Source organism: Rattus norvegicus, chromosome 18, assembly GCF_036323735.1.
Source record: "Rattus norvegicus strain BN/NHsdMcwi chromosome 18, GRCr8, whole genome shotgun sequence".
Lineage (NCBI taxonomy): Eukaryota > Metazoa > Chordata > Mammalia > Rodentia > Muridae > Rattus > Rattus norvegicus.
The window spans coordinates 46,422,322-46,436,704 of NC_086036.1; the positions used below are offsets into that span (position 1 = coordinate 46,422,322).

General features: G+C 36.1%; 1 long non-coding RNA gene across 2 annotated transcripts; it reads left to right on the top strand.

Moving 5' to 3' along the window:
* Positions 1 to 4,121: 4,121 nt before the first annotated feature.
* On the top strand, positions 4,122 to 13,379 carry LOC103694213 (uncharacterized). Of its 2 annotated transcripts, XR_010059816.1 has the most exons (4): positions 4,122 to 8,165; positions 8,279 to 11,090; positions 11,966 to 12,115; positions 12,586 to 13,379. It is a non-coding gene; the product is annotated as an uncharacterized LOC103694213 (long non-coding RNA). The 2 variants fall into 2 exon arrangements; XR_596994.4 differs by having other exon boundaries at positions 4,122 to 11,090.
* Positions 13,380 to 14,383: the final 1,004 nt, after the last annotated feature.

Consider the following 14,383-nt stretch of genomic DNA (forward strand, 5'->3'; position numbering starts at 1 on the left):
GGGACAATTTTTTGTTATGGTTATCTTTCCACACAGATGAAGTGACAAGCTAATATATAGATAGGCCTAAAGCCACTCAAGATGATAGAACGTCATGGATCATCCCAGTCAGCTCCAGTGCATGTAGAGAAGGTTTTCTGTTTGTTCTTTGTTTTTAAAGCAGATTTCAACTTATTTCCTTCAAGATAAACAGCAACACTTCAAGAAGTTATTACTTTTATTTTCATAATTTTTATATTTCCACAAATGTTATCTCTGACTTCTTCCGTTTCTTCTAGACCTTTCACATCTCTGCAATAAGACAAATTATTATTGCAATAATAATTGTCTGCAATAAGACAAATAATAGTATTACTAAGTATAAATTATAAATATAGAATTGTAAGAAAATATTGTTTTTGAATGTCCAATTCAGAAATTATTAGAAAATGCTATGTTTCTACCAAACTTAAGGAAAAGTTATTTCCTAAAACATACTGACAGAAAAACTTGGAGAAAAAACACACTCCCTGAATTTCTAACAATTAAAAATAGCTCAAAATGCTTCCTACACACAGAATTGTGAAACACTTGGCAATTATTTTGAACCCAGATTTCCTTCATGTTTCCTGTAATTTGACTGAGTTTTAACACAAGTCTATGATAGGTAGCCTCATGTTTGAGCAGGCGCAAGGCTTCTATCAGTCCTGTTATACATTCTCATTCCTTTAGAGACTTAATATCAGTCATATAGTTTGAACACAAATGTTATCACCAGTTAGAGACCAGGAGCATATCATTAGTAGTGTATTCTCTTTCTCTAAACATCACAGAAAACTCACACAAAGACTCACCTTGATTGCAGTTCTATGGATGATATTTACCTGAGTCACTAAGCTCCTCTTAGACGATCAGAACTACATCCAGGCAGAATGAAGATGGTAGTCAGAACTTACCTTCCTAGTGACAAATAAGAGACTGGAATTTAGTAAGATAAGCTTTGGTTGTTTCAAGCCTTTGGGAAAAAAGATATATGCTAATCATGCTTTTATTCATGATAAAAGGTGTATCAATAGATAATTGAATGACACTTTGTTCACCATCTTGAAACCCTTTGTTTTAACTTCAGTTGTACTAAGACTTAAAATTTCAAGTAATCTCTGCTGTTTGGTAGTATCCATAACATCTGTGCTTTTAAAAAATACAGATTTTCAAGACAATGCACAATAACAGCACCTGATTACTTGTCACCTATGAACCAATAAAAAAGTAAGATAAGTATCTTAAGTAAGATAAGTAAGATAAAAAAGTAAATAAATTCAAGGCCTTAAAGAGATTTGTGTGCCTAAGTACTATTATCAGTGGTTAATGAACAGGTTAATAAATAGTTAAGAAGCATATTTACAATTACAAATATTCTTATAGAAGGAAAGAAAAAATTTTATTATCAATGTGAAAATATGTAATTAAGAACTGTCATGTTTCAGAGAAATTGTGAGGCTCAAGTGCAAACTCACAGCTCTGTTAAAATGAAAAATGCTCAACAGCGCATCAACCAGCAATTATGGTGTAAAGGTGTCTGGAATAAACTTTCCGTTACCACACCACAACACTTGTTTTAACATATGCTTCCCACATGAATCTCTACCTCATGATCTGCTCTGATTATCAGTGTCCCAGAACTGTAAAAGAGGCTGTCACTCCCCAAGCTAACAGATCTGTCAACTTAGGATAGTACCTGTAGCTTATGAACACATAAGAGAAGTCCTTCACAGCTAATTCATGTAAGAGAATCATAGCACCACTATGTAACTCTTCAACTGCCATAATGGTTATTACTTTAAAAGGATATTTCAAATTGAATGCATGAATACAGCTTTAAATAAAATAATTATGCACATTTTATGAATATATGTAGAAAGATGGAAAATATAAAGCCCCCAAAAAAATCGAGGTATGAAGTCTTTTATGGCTTTCTCCTATAGTCCTGCAGATTTCTTTCTCTCCTGAGACAGGTTAGACAGACCCAGCATTCTATTGGAGCATTAGGGAGAAGGACTAATTACATTTGAGCAACATAACGTAGAAATGCAAATAGTCTTATTAATGTTAATTTTATCTTAATTCTTTGATGCTCCTTGATTCCTTTCCCTTTTAATAACACCACCTGTTAGGGACAAGTCATTCACCTGCTTGAGGTGGAGTTGTCAAGTGTCCCCCGTAACACTTGACTCTAAGCGATGAGCCAACAGCTAAGCAGCTGTTTGGCAAACAAGGCAACTGGCTGTTCTCTCCATGGCTACTCTGAGGACTACAACTCCAGTTTGGTGGTTATGTGTCATGGAGCCGAAACAACCACTATGCAGAAAATGTTATTTCTGTTATAGCCATTACAGATCATCTATAACAACCTTGGAAACCATAACTGCAAATGAAGCTATCTTGAAATCTACTTACTCTGAGGCTATTCTCACTCAGGTAAAGGGGAAAACACTTTTTCAAATGTCTCAGTGCGAAGCTTGTGATTTGTAGAAATGAAGCACCTGTCATGGTGGAAGGGGAAGCTGTGCTGTGATTAGCACAGGCTACAATCCTGAAGGCGAATAGCATAACCATGTCATCCCTTTCCTGGCTGCATTGCCAGACTGTTCAGCCTACAGATTGAGTCACCTAGAAGATCCTTTCTGCTCCCTCAGGTGGCAATATGAGGCCCAATGAATGGTTCTTACAGAATGGTCTTTTCTTTCTTGCCTATGACCATTGTAAAATCCAGAATCGTGTGCACTGGTTATGCTATGTGGAGATGGTGGTGAGAAGTAGCATTTGCACAGGCAATAGTAGCAGTTGCAAAAACATTGTAGCTGAAGAGGTTTGGAGAGTGACTTTGGCATTCTAGATTTGTTTCTTTCAGGACAGATAATCTCCTCTAGAAAAGTGTTAAAGATGAGAGATGGTGGTCCCTGGTTGCGGAAAGTGTTCCAGTGAGTACCCAAGACCCAAAGAGACAAGGCTTTCAACACTAAATGCCCAGCAGATCTAACACCAGCTATTTTGGGGAGACATAGGTGCTAACACTAAGGACTCAAAAACCAAAATATTGATCTTTATGTATTTCTGCCAATTATAGCTTCTGCTTTGAGTTGGTCAGTAAGTACAAGGCCACCAAAAGTCAATGCCCAGAGCAGTAATTATGTGATCTGAGAATCTAGACATATACATGTCTCATGTCTTTATAACTTGAAGCCATAGGCTTCTAGATCTCAGGACCCAGAACTATAGCTTCTGTGTCTCATAGTTCAGTCAGAAGGCCCTGGGCTGGGACCTCCAACACTAAAATTACTCTTTACATTTTCTTGATTTCCATTCCTATAGAACATAATAATGCCAAGTAAGTCAATGTTAATTTAACCCCCAAGGTTCACCCTGTGAGGTCAGAGAAGAATAAGGAAGTATACTATGTGGTTTAAGAAATAACCTCTCTTCCAGACCACATGAAGTTCAAGAAGAAGGACCATAGTAAGTGTGGGTCCTTCAGTCCTTTGAAAGAGGAACAAAATATTCACAGGAGGAAATAAGGAGACAAAGTGTGGAGCAGAGACTAAAGGAAATGTCATCCAGAGACTGCCCTACCTGGGGGTCCATCCCATATACAGTCACCAAGCCCAGACACTATTGCTGATGCCAAGAAGTGCTGGCTGACAGGAGTCTGATATGGATATCTTTAGAGAAGTTCTGCCAGAACCTGACAAATACAGAGGCAGATGCTCACAGGCAACCATTGTACTGAGAATGGGGTCCCCAATGGAGGAGTTAGAGAAAAGACTGAAGGAGCTGAAGGGATTTTTCAACCCGATAAGAAAAAAACAGTACCAACTAACCAGATACCCCAGATCTCCCAGGGATTAAACCACCATCCAACGAGTACACATGGACAGACCCAAGGCTCCAACCACATATGTAGCAGAGGATGACCATGTTGGGCATCAATGGGAGGAGAGGCCCTTGGTCCTTTGAATACTCAATGCTCCAGTGTGGGGGAATGCCAAGGCAAGGAAGCATGAGGGAATAGGTGGCTGGATGGGTCAGGGAACACTCTCATAGAAGCAGGGGGAGGAGGAATGGGGGAGGGGGTTGTTGGAGGAGAAACAGGGAAATGGGGATAGCATTTGAAATGTAAATAAAGAAAATATCCAATAAAAGAAAAAATAAGACCAGGAAAAAATATAAATGGAAAAAAAAAGGTTCCCCTTAAATCATTACCATTTATCCTAAGAAAAGCCTTAGTTTTGCCTTACATTATGATAAGCTAATTTGAAATTTTTCACCTCTATCTAACTAGAATCCAACTTTAAAATCTCTTTTTGCTTGATCTCCTCTACATCCCTCTTAATTATGTTTGGGAATTTATCCTTCCTGCTTCAGCAGTTGTGATGGTTTGTATATGCTCAGCCCAGGGAGTAGAACTATTAGATGTGGCCCTGTTGGAGTAGGTGTATCACTGTGGGTGTGGGCTGTAAGACTCTCAGCTGTCTAGAAATGAGTTTTCTGCTAGCCACCTTCAAATGAAGATGTAGACCTCTCAGCTCCTCCTGCACCATGCCTGCCTGGATGCTGCCATGTTCTCGCCTTGATGATAATGGACTGAACCTCTGAACCTGTAAGCCAGACCCAGTTAAATGTCCTTTATAAGAGTTGCCTTGGTCATGGTGTCTGTTCACAGCAGTGAAACCCTGACTAAGACAGAAGTATTAAATTTGAATTCATTTCAATACATTATTTGTTATGGGCAAAAAAGAAAAAGAGTAAAAGAAAAGAAAAAGAAATAACCTCTCCCAATGTCCACCAGAGCAGCATATTATCTTGCCCTACTTTCCTCGCAGCGATGTTATGAAGCATGATTACCATAGCAATTACATCACTTGCCTCTAAATGGGTGCTCTGTACCTGCTCTGTTTCAGGTTCTACTCTTCATTGTGTAGCCATTTAGTTGGGCATAGTGGTGCATTCCTATAAGCTCAGTATCTTAAGGGTGAGCTTGGAGGATGAGTAAAAGTTGGAGGATAGCATGGGTTAACAGTGAGTTCCGCCTCAGCCTTCAGTACCCAGTAAACCTTTTCTCAAAAACAAAGCACAACTGACATAAATAAATAAATAAATAAATAAATAAATAAATAAATAAATAAATAAATATCAAGTTTTAAGAACTTATACAATAAGCTATATTATGCCACATTAAGGGGGGGGGCCTACATAGGATCAAAGTATTTCATCCGCAGTTCGTCAGTAAACATGCTACAGAATTTAGCTCCTAAGGCCAGACACTGGCTGGAAACAAGTATTGGAAACAAGGATGGAGAAAATTAAAACCAAGAGCCAGCATCTCTGTAAGGAGCTGAATGACTATTACTTAGCCTTACTATAGCAAACCTCATCAAGATGCACGCCAACACAAAGGGCTTTCTGCAGTATTGCTTTCTAATCTCTGCTACATAGAAGACATATTAAGTAGCTGTTTTCCCAGCAGTGTCCCCTAAGATAAAATGGAAAAAGTAAGCCATTCCAATATAGCAGCCCAGGCTTCCTGAAGTGACTTTGTGGGAACTAAAAGGCAAAGCCAAGAATGTAACAGACCATCATGATACCTGATGCTCAGAGTGTTCAACCGTACAGAAAGAAGTGTTACTGATTGATGCTCCTGGGGTCTGACCTGCAGCCCTGAGGATCAGCTTTCAGAATGTGGTTATGTTTTCTGAGGCAAACTCTAGGTAAGAGAAAGGTGTCAATATTGTGATCATAAATGGTAACTGCCTTTTTTTTAGTGAAGTTGACATTAGGGAAAATAACAGAAGAGAGGTTGCAGAAGTAACCAGAACAATACTGGCTATGACAATCTGTCACCTCTACCTAGTGGAGAGATCTGGGCTTATCATTGACTTGAAGGATGTGTGTTTAAAAAATCTACTTTGTATTACTCCAAAATAGCGTCGTGCATAGAAAAACTATAAACCCGATGAAAGTATAAGAAAAAGATCACTTCCTTTCCCAAGGCAACTATTATTATTTTGGCACTTGCATTCTCTATTTCCATGCATCTTTTCTGTAGTTGATATATTATCCTATGTGAAATATTATACTACATTTGTTAGTTATAATAAATGTTTTCCAGTTGACTGTACTTTAATAATGTCTGGATTACTCACCACAATTTGTTTTCTTTTTGAACATCTAAAATGAAATATGTTTTACCATGTAGAATAGAGTGATGAAATAAATTATGAATCCTTACTTGGCCCAAACTACAAGGCTTCTGAAGGGAAGTAGAGAGGAGATTCTGTACACAACTGTAATAAATATGAAGTCCTACCTAATCCTTATGACATGGAAGTCAGGGGGTGGTGACAATACCTAGAAATTAATTGTTCAGCAGATTTTCCAGGAACTACCATTCTTCATTCTATTTCTTGGTATTTTTGATTTTTCATATTCAAATGCAGAAAACCCCACAAGAACAATTTCTTCTAATTGTCTTACCATGTCCTACAATTTGTAAAGACAGTTCAAACTTTACATTACTATTCCTCTGTTTCATTTGTTACTACAAAGACTAATTCCCTATTCATGTGCTATGGAGCTTTGAATGAAATTCTGTATATATTTATGATATCATCAACTTAGTTTAATTACTTTCACACTTATACCTTTATAAATCCTTTTAATGTAGAAATAATGTCCTTTTCCTTAGACACTATCAAATGAATGTCCAGTAGAATAAAAGCTTCACAAGTATTTTTCAAAAGTTTCTATTGGGTAAATTTAAAGGAAACCGACGATTTTCAAAAGCAGAATCAAATGATATACTGCATAATTTTTATTATCAGAGATAAGTATATGTGAACTACAGTGTTAGTTTTTCTTCCTTTTTTCTTCCCTCTTGCCTTTCATCCCTCTCCTAGATATGTATGTATACATATTTACACATATATTTGTACAAGTTTTATTTATTGAAATGAAGTCTATATACATAGCTTAGGCTAGCACTGAACATCTTGAGTTACAGGTCAGCACCATATTGCTTGATATAAAGTTGTCTCTAAAATATGTACACGTGTGTACTCTGTAAAATATATACATGTATGTACTTTTGTAGCATCTTTAACTAGTATTTAAAAAGTCATTGTTTCCCTGAGTGTGCATGCACTGTCTCATTTTTGCATGACTTGGTCCTGAAAACCTAACTGGGCTGACCTGGGAATGAACAACTGAAGACTTGAAGAAGCAACTAATACACATACATTAAACCTGGGATCCTGTGGGCAGCACTTACTCTGATGGAGGGCACCTACTATGCTACCTGGAAACAGAGTATTTATGTACATCATGAGGAGTAGGGATTATTGTGTATGGGTGAGAGGCCTCTCTATGGGGAGCAATCTCAGGCTGTAAATGGCAGAAGACAAAGCTACAGTCCATAGTTTTTGTACACTGGTTTTAGCTGAAGTTCGATTGTTCAACACTTTTACTTGGACCAGAGGGAGACTTTGCTAAACCTCTGAGCCTCACCCAAAGAAGCCATTAGTATTTCCATGGGTCTGAAGCACTGGGGTCCTTGACATGCCTATACTCGTTGATAACTCATTCATTCAGAACTTCATTGTCTTCTTTCACATTTGCTAAGGGCTTCCTTTGCTCCCCATACTCTATCTTTCTCTTTAGATGCAGGATATATAATTGTTTGGAGACTCACCATATAGACTAGCTGTCCAGTGAGTTTCAGGGATCCATTGATTCTGCCACAAGAATTTTGATGACTGATTTATCTTCCCAAACCTTATTTCTTGAAATATGAAATATGATTATGATGATGACGACGACGATGACAATGATGGTGGTGATGGTGGTGGTGATGATGGTGATGATGGTGACGAATACGATGACGATGACGATGACGATGATGATTTGTTTCCAGAGAAGAAGTGACTAACAAATTTGTGAAGTTATAGGTGACTTGGCATTGAGATGGCTAAGACTGTAGAAGAAGATGTGATAGAACTTGCAGTATTTTCTTTATTCTGCAACTCCACTGGAGTTTAAGAAGATTGATCTGTAAACCAAGAGTACCAAAAATTGAGCTGACTTCCGTCTGAGTTAGAATTTCTATTGCCAGGATGAGACACCATAAGCAAAAAGTAAGTGAAGGAGGAAAGTTTATTTGGCTTACACTTTCAGATCATAGTCCACCATTAAAAGAAGCCAGGGCAGGAATTCAAACAATGCCCTTGCTCTACCTGCTTTCTTACAGAACCCAGGACCACCAGCCCAGAGACAGCACCAGCCACAATGGACTGGGCCCTTCTCCATTGATTACATTGATGACCTACAGCAGGCACTTGTGGAGGCAGCTTTCAGTTGAGATTCCTTCTGTACCAATGATTCTGGCTTGTGTTAAGTAAACATAAAACTACCTAGAACACATTTCTTCAACTATCAAAAACCGTATCAATAAATTCCATTTCTATGTTCACCAGACAGCACAAAAGATTTGTAGTCCATTGATTAAACCATATTTCCCCCACCCATAAGGATTATAGATGGCTGGAAAGCTATTTGAAAATGATTTTAATTTTTTTGAGAGGGAATTACTTGCTCTAAGACAGTATTTTCTTTATTTTTTCTGACTTCATTTTATTTTTCTACTTATTTTAATTTGCTTTAGACAAAGACAGTTTATGTATACTACTATATAATACAAACACATATTTTATAAACAGCATTATAATCCTGGGAAATTAAAATGAAAAAACATAATATGTTTCACATACTGTACAAGAATAAATTTCTTCACAGATATCAGTTCGATTTAAATTTCACCAAATAAATATGATTTACCTTTACTTTGTATTGATCCTGATTGAAGGTAGTTCAGCTTTTATGGGAATGTAGTTATCTCCCCACAATCAGCACTCAGAGAACCACGGAAGCAATTGAATCAGAGCAACTACTTGTAAATGGCAAAACAAATTGATAATCTTAGACTTAAAAATACCACTTTAACACAGAGAAAGTAAAGCCCTATCTTTCCCTTCTAATGACAGTGTTTTCTTTTTAGCCAAACAATATGAGGCTGATTGTGTTATTACAGCAAAGCTATTCAAAAGCTTGGAAAGTGTCTGTTGGAAATGTCTTTCATTGGCTCTGAGACAACATAAATATTTCTGAATAGCCTAGTACAGACACAATTCTTTTAGGATATTCACTATCCTTAGGTAGTCTCCTCTGGAGGAGTTATGCAGAGTCTCAGCCTCGCCAAACTAATATTTTTTCAGTACTCATGGAGGCACAGCTTTCTTAAGGAGAACTGAGTGCCCTGGAGCAAACAATGAATTTAGGAGCTATTCAGAAGGGCTCTAGGAAAGCAGTGTGTTGATTGCAGATCAGAGAGCCCTGAGAACTCACCCTTGCTTGGTAAAAGCTCTTGAGGTTAGAGATCTGGTTGGCAAGAAGTGTCAGCTAGCAAAGAGCTTATTACCTGTGTTGATACAACTACAGCTATTGTTTTTTATTGGAAGTTTTATTTATTTACATTTCAAATATTATCCCTTTCCCAGTCGCCCCTCTGGAAACCCCCTACAATTTCTCCCTCCCCCTGCTTCTATAAGGGTACTTCTCCACCCACCTCCCCACCCTCTCCTTCCTCCCTGACCCCTACACTGGGGCATCAAGCCTTCCCAGGACCAAGGGTCTCTTTTCCCTTTGATGTGCGTTAGCAGAGTGGAGTAGCAGAAGCCTGCTGGGCCCATAACCCTGAGGCCAACAGATCAGAAACATTCTCTGCTAACTACAGCCATTTCTATTCTGTGTAAGCCAAAGGTACAAACACATCAATTTGATAAAAGGTAATCAGGAGAACAAAACGTTTCCACTATATCTTTAGCTAGTAATATTTCTTGGCTGTATTATGGGATATTATGGTTACTAGATATTTTAATCTTCAATCATAACTAACAATTTCCAGTAGTGTCTCATTTTTGCTACACTTGCTATTCAATAACCCCCTTCAACATTATCAGCACTAGAAATAAAAACATGTCACTACTCCTAGTTTTACTAAGAGTACAAAAAGAAGGGAAGATGGATTTTAGGAGCCAGAGATGTGAGGACACCAGGAGAACGTGGTCCTCAGAATCAACTAAGCAGGGCTCTTACGGCAGAGACTGAAGTGGCAATGATGGAGATAGTGTGGTTCTGAACAAGATCCTCTTTGCACATATGCGTATATGTTTAGTTTGTGTGTGTGTGTGTGTGTGTGTGTGTGTGTGTGTGTGTGTGTGTAAGTCTTAAAAATGAGAGTAAATAGGGATGTCTCTCTGATTCTTTTGCCTGCTCATGGAACCCCTTTCCTCCTACTGGGTTGCCTTGTGCAACCTTAATATGAGGGTTTGTGCCTAGTTTTATTGCATCTTTGTTATGCCATATTTGGGAGTCCTGCTTGTTTCTGAAGGGAAATGAAGGAGTAATAGATTGGAGGAAGAGGCCATGGAAGGGGATAGGAGGAAGGGAGGGATGGGAGGCTTTAGTTGGGATGTAGTATATTAGAGAAGAATAAAGAAAAAGAAAATTTTGAAGAGTACAAAATCACGTTGAACACACACAAGTATTTTTGTTTTAAAAGTAACAAAAGTAATTATTATATACTTTTCTCCTAACTTAAGAAAACACACTGCAAAGATGCTTGCAAACTTCAAAGTACTGAAAACAATCCAGAACTTGCTAATAAAAGTGAACATTAGTGTTGGCACTAGAGACAGAGTGAAAGAGTTGTGGATTCTAGAATCTTCCTGTGGCCAACACACCTTGTAAATTTGTTTGCAAGAAACATCTTTCCTATAGGCTAAGTTATGTCACTGATTTATAGTCCCAGCTCAGTGGAGAAGCTGTGCAATGTTGTCAAACTGCAACTGTTCAGGGAGTAATAATACACGGTCTGTATATGTCCTCACAGATTCACTTTTTCCCAAAGCCTGTGAATCCATCTTTAGTTGGATGACTGAATGTGGTCTTCTAGGAAATGGAGGACAGAATGTTCCAGAACCACCACCATGATCTTTCTTCTGGTAATGGTTGGCAGCAAGAACATACTTAAAAAGAAAAGTATTAAAATTATAAATTATTATAACTTATTGGTAATATTAGTATTTTATAAAAGTTTCCAAAATATTTCCAACAATATAAATTAAAATTTCTACTTTTATGCAAACTTATCAATTCTTTATCTTAATGAATGCTTTGTTTTGCCAATAGATATAGACCCATATTTTCCATGTTAATAACTTGTACCTGATGTGATCAACATATTATCTTTTTAAATTTATTACTCATCACTTCTAAAGTACCTATTAACATCTTATCCACTTCTTTTCCTATTTTTACTTTTCATTAACTTTTTATTTATTTCAGAATTTTATCACATCAATTTCACGTCTTAGAAAAAAGGATTTTTGCAAGTTTTATGCACCAAAAAAACCTCTAATCTGTGTCATAATTTCCTTTTTGTTAATCGTTTCATTTGATAAACTTCTTAATTTTACCTATTTTTCTGTGTTTAGTGAGTTTGTTTGAGACAGGATATAACCCGGACCATAGCAAACTCACAGTCCTCTACCCTTTGTCTCTGGAGTACTAGGGTCTGTGTTTTGTACTACCACAGGCAGATCGTGTTCTTAATTGGAAAAAAATGAAAGACCTTAATAATAAAATTACGTTTTGTTCTGTTTTAAAATTCTTCAAAATGCTCCTGTAAACTTTAAGACTATAATCATGCCCTCTTTTATCTTTCCTTAATATTTTTGGCTTGTTTTCTCCTATTAGTAATGCTTACTGTGCCTGTCCTTCTTGAATTAAGCTTGTAGCCAGTTTTATATCCATGGTCTATGTGGATAAGGAATCCCACTATGTTTATTAAGCAATCCATCCTTTGCTCACTATTCAGTAACAGAAACCGTACCATGAATCAAGCTTCCATTTCCACAAAAGACATTTCTATTCTCTGGCCTGATTTACTGCTCATTTAGTCAAGAGAGGATGAATAAAATGCTGTCTAATCCACTGTGGACTGCGATGGATTTTGAGGTAGAGCAAGGTAAGGCACTCTGTTATACAGCAACAAAATCAGTGTGTTATGACCCTTAGGCTTTGGCATTCTAAGCAGTAACTGTTTTAGACTAAACAATTTCAAATTCTGTAAAGCTTTGTAATTTTAATTGAATTTATAATTTATCAAATGAATAATTGAATTTTCTTCACAAATATAACATGTCCTCTCATTTATTTGACTATTTATGATTGTATCTAAATAGCTATTTATGTCATATATGTTTTATTATATGTTTTATATATCTGTTATTAGGTATGCTATGTTACTAGTTACTATTTTAAATGGTGGCTACTTTAAAATTAAATGTATGTAGTTTTGGTGTAGGCAATTAATTTTCAAATTGATTTTTGTACATGAGGTTTTTACTAAAACATAACTCATTCTTCTAATTTAAAAGCTAATTTTCTACTTACATGGACGATCATAATGACATAGGTTTTGTTCTTCTCTTTCAGCATGTGAAGCCTTCAGTTCCCTACCGTGAATTTATTTAGGATTTGTAGTTAAATGTGAAGAGGAGACACCAGAATGAGTTTTCTCCCCTTATGTTATGATTCCCTTGAGAATTAGCTATTCCCAGTATCCTACTGGCTGTTAGTATGGCAGGATGTCATTTTGAATTCAATAGTATGGTTCTTTTTTCCTTATTTTTTGACAGTCAATTTTCCTCTTAAATTTACTCATTTCATGTAATTTTTCTAAATTGAATCAGTATTCTATTTCTAGACTTAACCTGACTTGATCATCAACAATTATCTTTGTGTACTCTGCTAAATAAAATTGCTAACAAGTTAACTAGGATTTCTCATATTTGTTTATACATATTATAACCTAGAATTTTGTGTTTTGCTGTTTTCCTTCACTGAAATGTATCAAGGTCATATTAGTTTCATAAAATGAGTTAGAGAGTGGCAGCTCGTATGGTATTTTCTGGAAGCGTTTCTATAAGGTTTCAATGAATCATTCCCCAACAGTTTAATAGAAATTCAACGGAAACTCATTTGAATGTGTCATTTCCGATGCTGAAAATGTTAAAATTATGGATGGCATCTCATTGGTTCAAATTGAACCCAAAGTTTATGCTGCTAGTGACAAGTTGATTTGGATAAATTTTTCAGGAAGGTGTGTACTTTTACAATTATTTCACTTCATTTTTGAAGATTCATTCATAAAACCCTATTTTCCTATTTTTACAACAAGTGTATCCAGATTTTAATTCATGACACTGTTCCAATTTCTTTCTTTTGCTCTTTGCCTTTTGCCTAAGACTGTCAATGTTTCTTAGACTATAACTATATAACTATATATAACCTATATATAAATATATATATGTTTAGTATATTTATAGACTTTTATTAGGCTACAGAAATTTTAATGTCTGCTGTAGTATTTTTTAATTTCAGTCTTATACTTCCTATGCTGTGGATTTGCTAAGTGTTTATCTTGCTACTCATTGAATACATATATAATAAATTTTATAAAATCTTAGATCAAATGCTTCATTTCTAATGCCTCTTACTTTATAATATAAGTGCTGAGGCAATGCATTAACCTCGTGATAGTTATTTGGGATTTATTTATATTGATGTGTTTTTGAAGAACAAATGTACTGATATGTCTCCATTTTGATGAAAATTTGCAATGTAGATATAGATGTAAGAAGACCAACACTGGCATATCTAGAATAAGTCTATCAGGTTCTGTTTGGATTAGTCTTCTTTCCATAGATGCCTTCCAGTATAAATTAGTTTTGCCCATTTTCAGATTTCACAACATATAAATATATTTGAATTGTGACTCTACATTCCTGCATATATTACTAACTAGTTCTTTTTATTACTATCCCATCATGTTTATAGCAAAAATTGCTGATGTATTTATCTTGGTTTTCACCTTCTGAAGTCTTTTTTATTACATTTAATTCTTACATATTTTCTTTTGGTATTAATGAATTTGTTCTTTGTCAGTTTCACCCAGGTTTTATTATGCAAATTATTTTGTTATCAGAACAATTTTATTTAATAATATTATTATTCAAAAATATTTTCTCTTTCATCCCATTTAAATTAAGCTCTTCCAACACATCTCTTTCCTATATGAATGCCATCGTTTGTTTTGTGACTCACTGAGTTTAACCAGGCAGTCTGTGTCACTGTGAGTTTGGAACTATATACTGGAGTTTGGTGGACTTCCCAGTGTATACCCAACTAGAGACAATGAGTCTTCCTTCCTAGAATCCGTTAGTTGTTGATA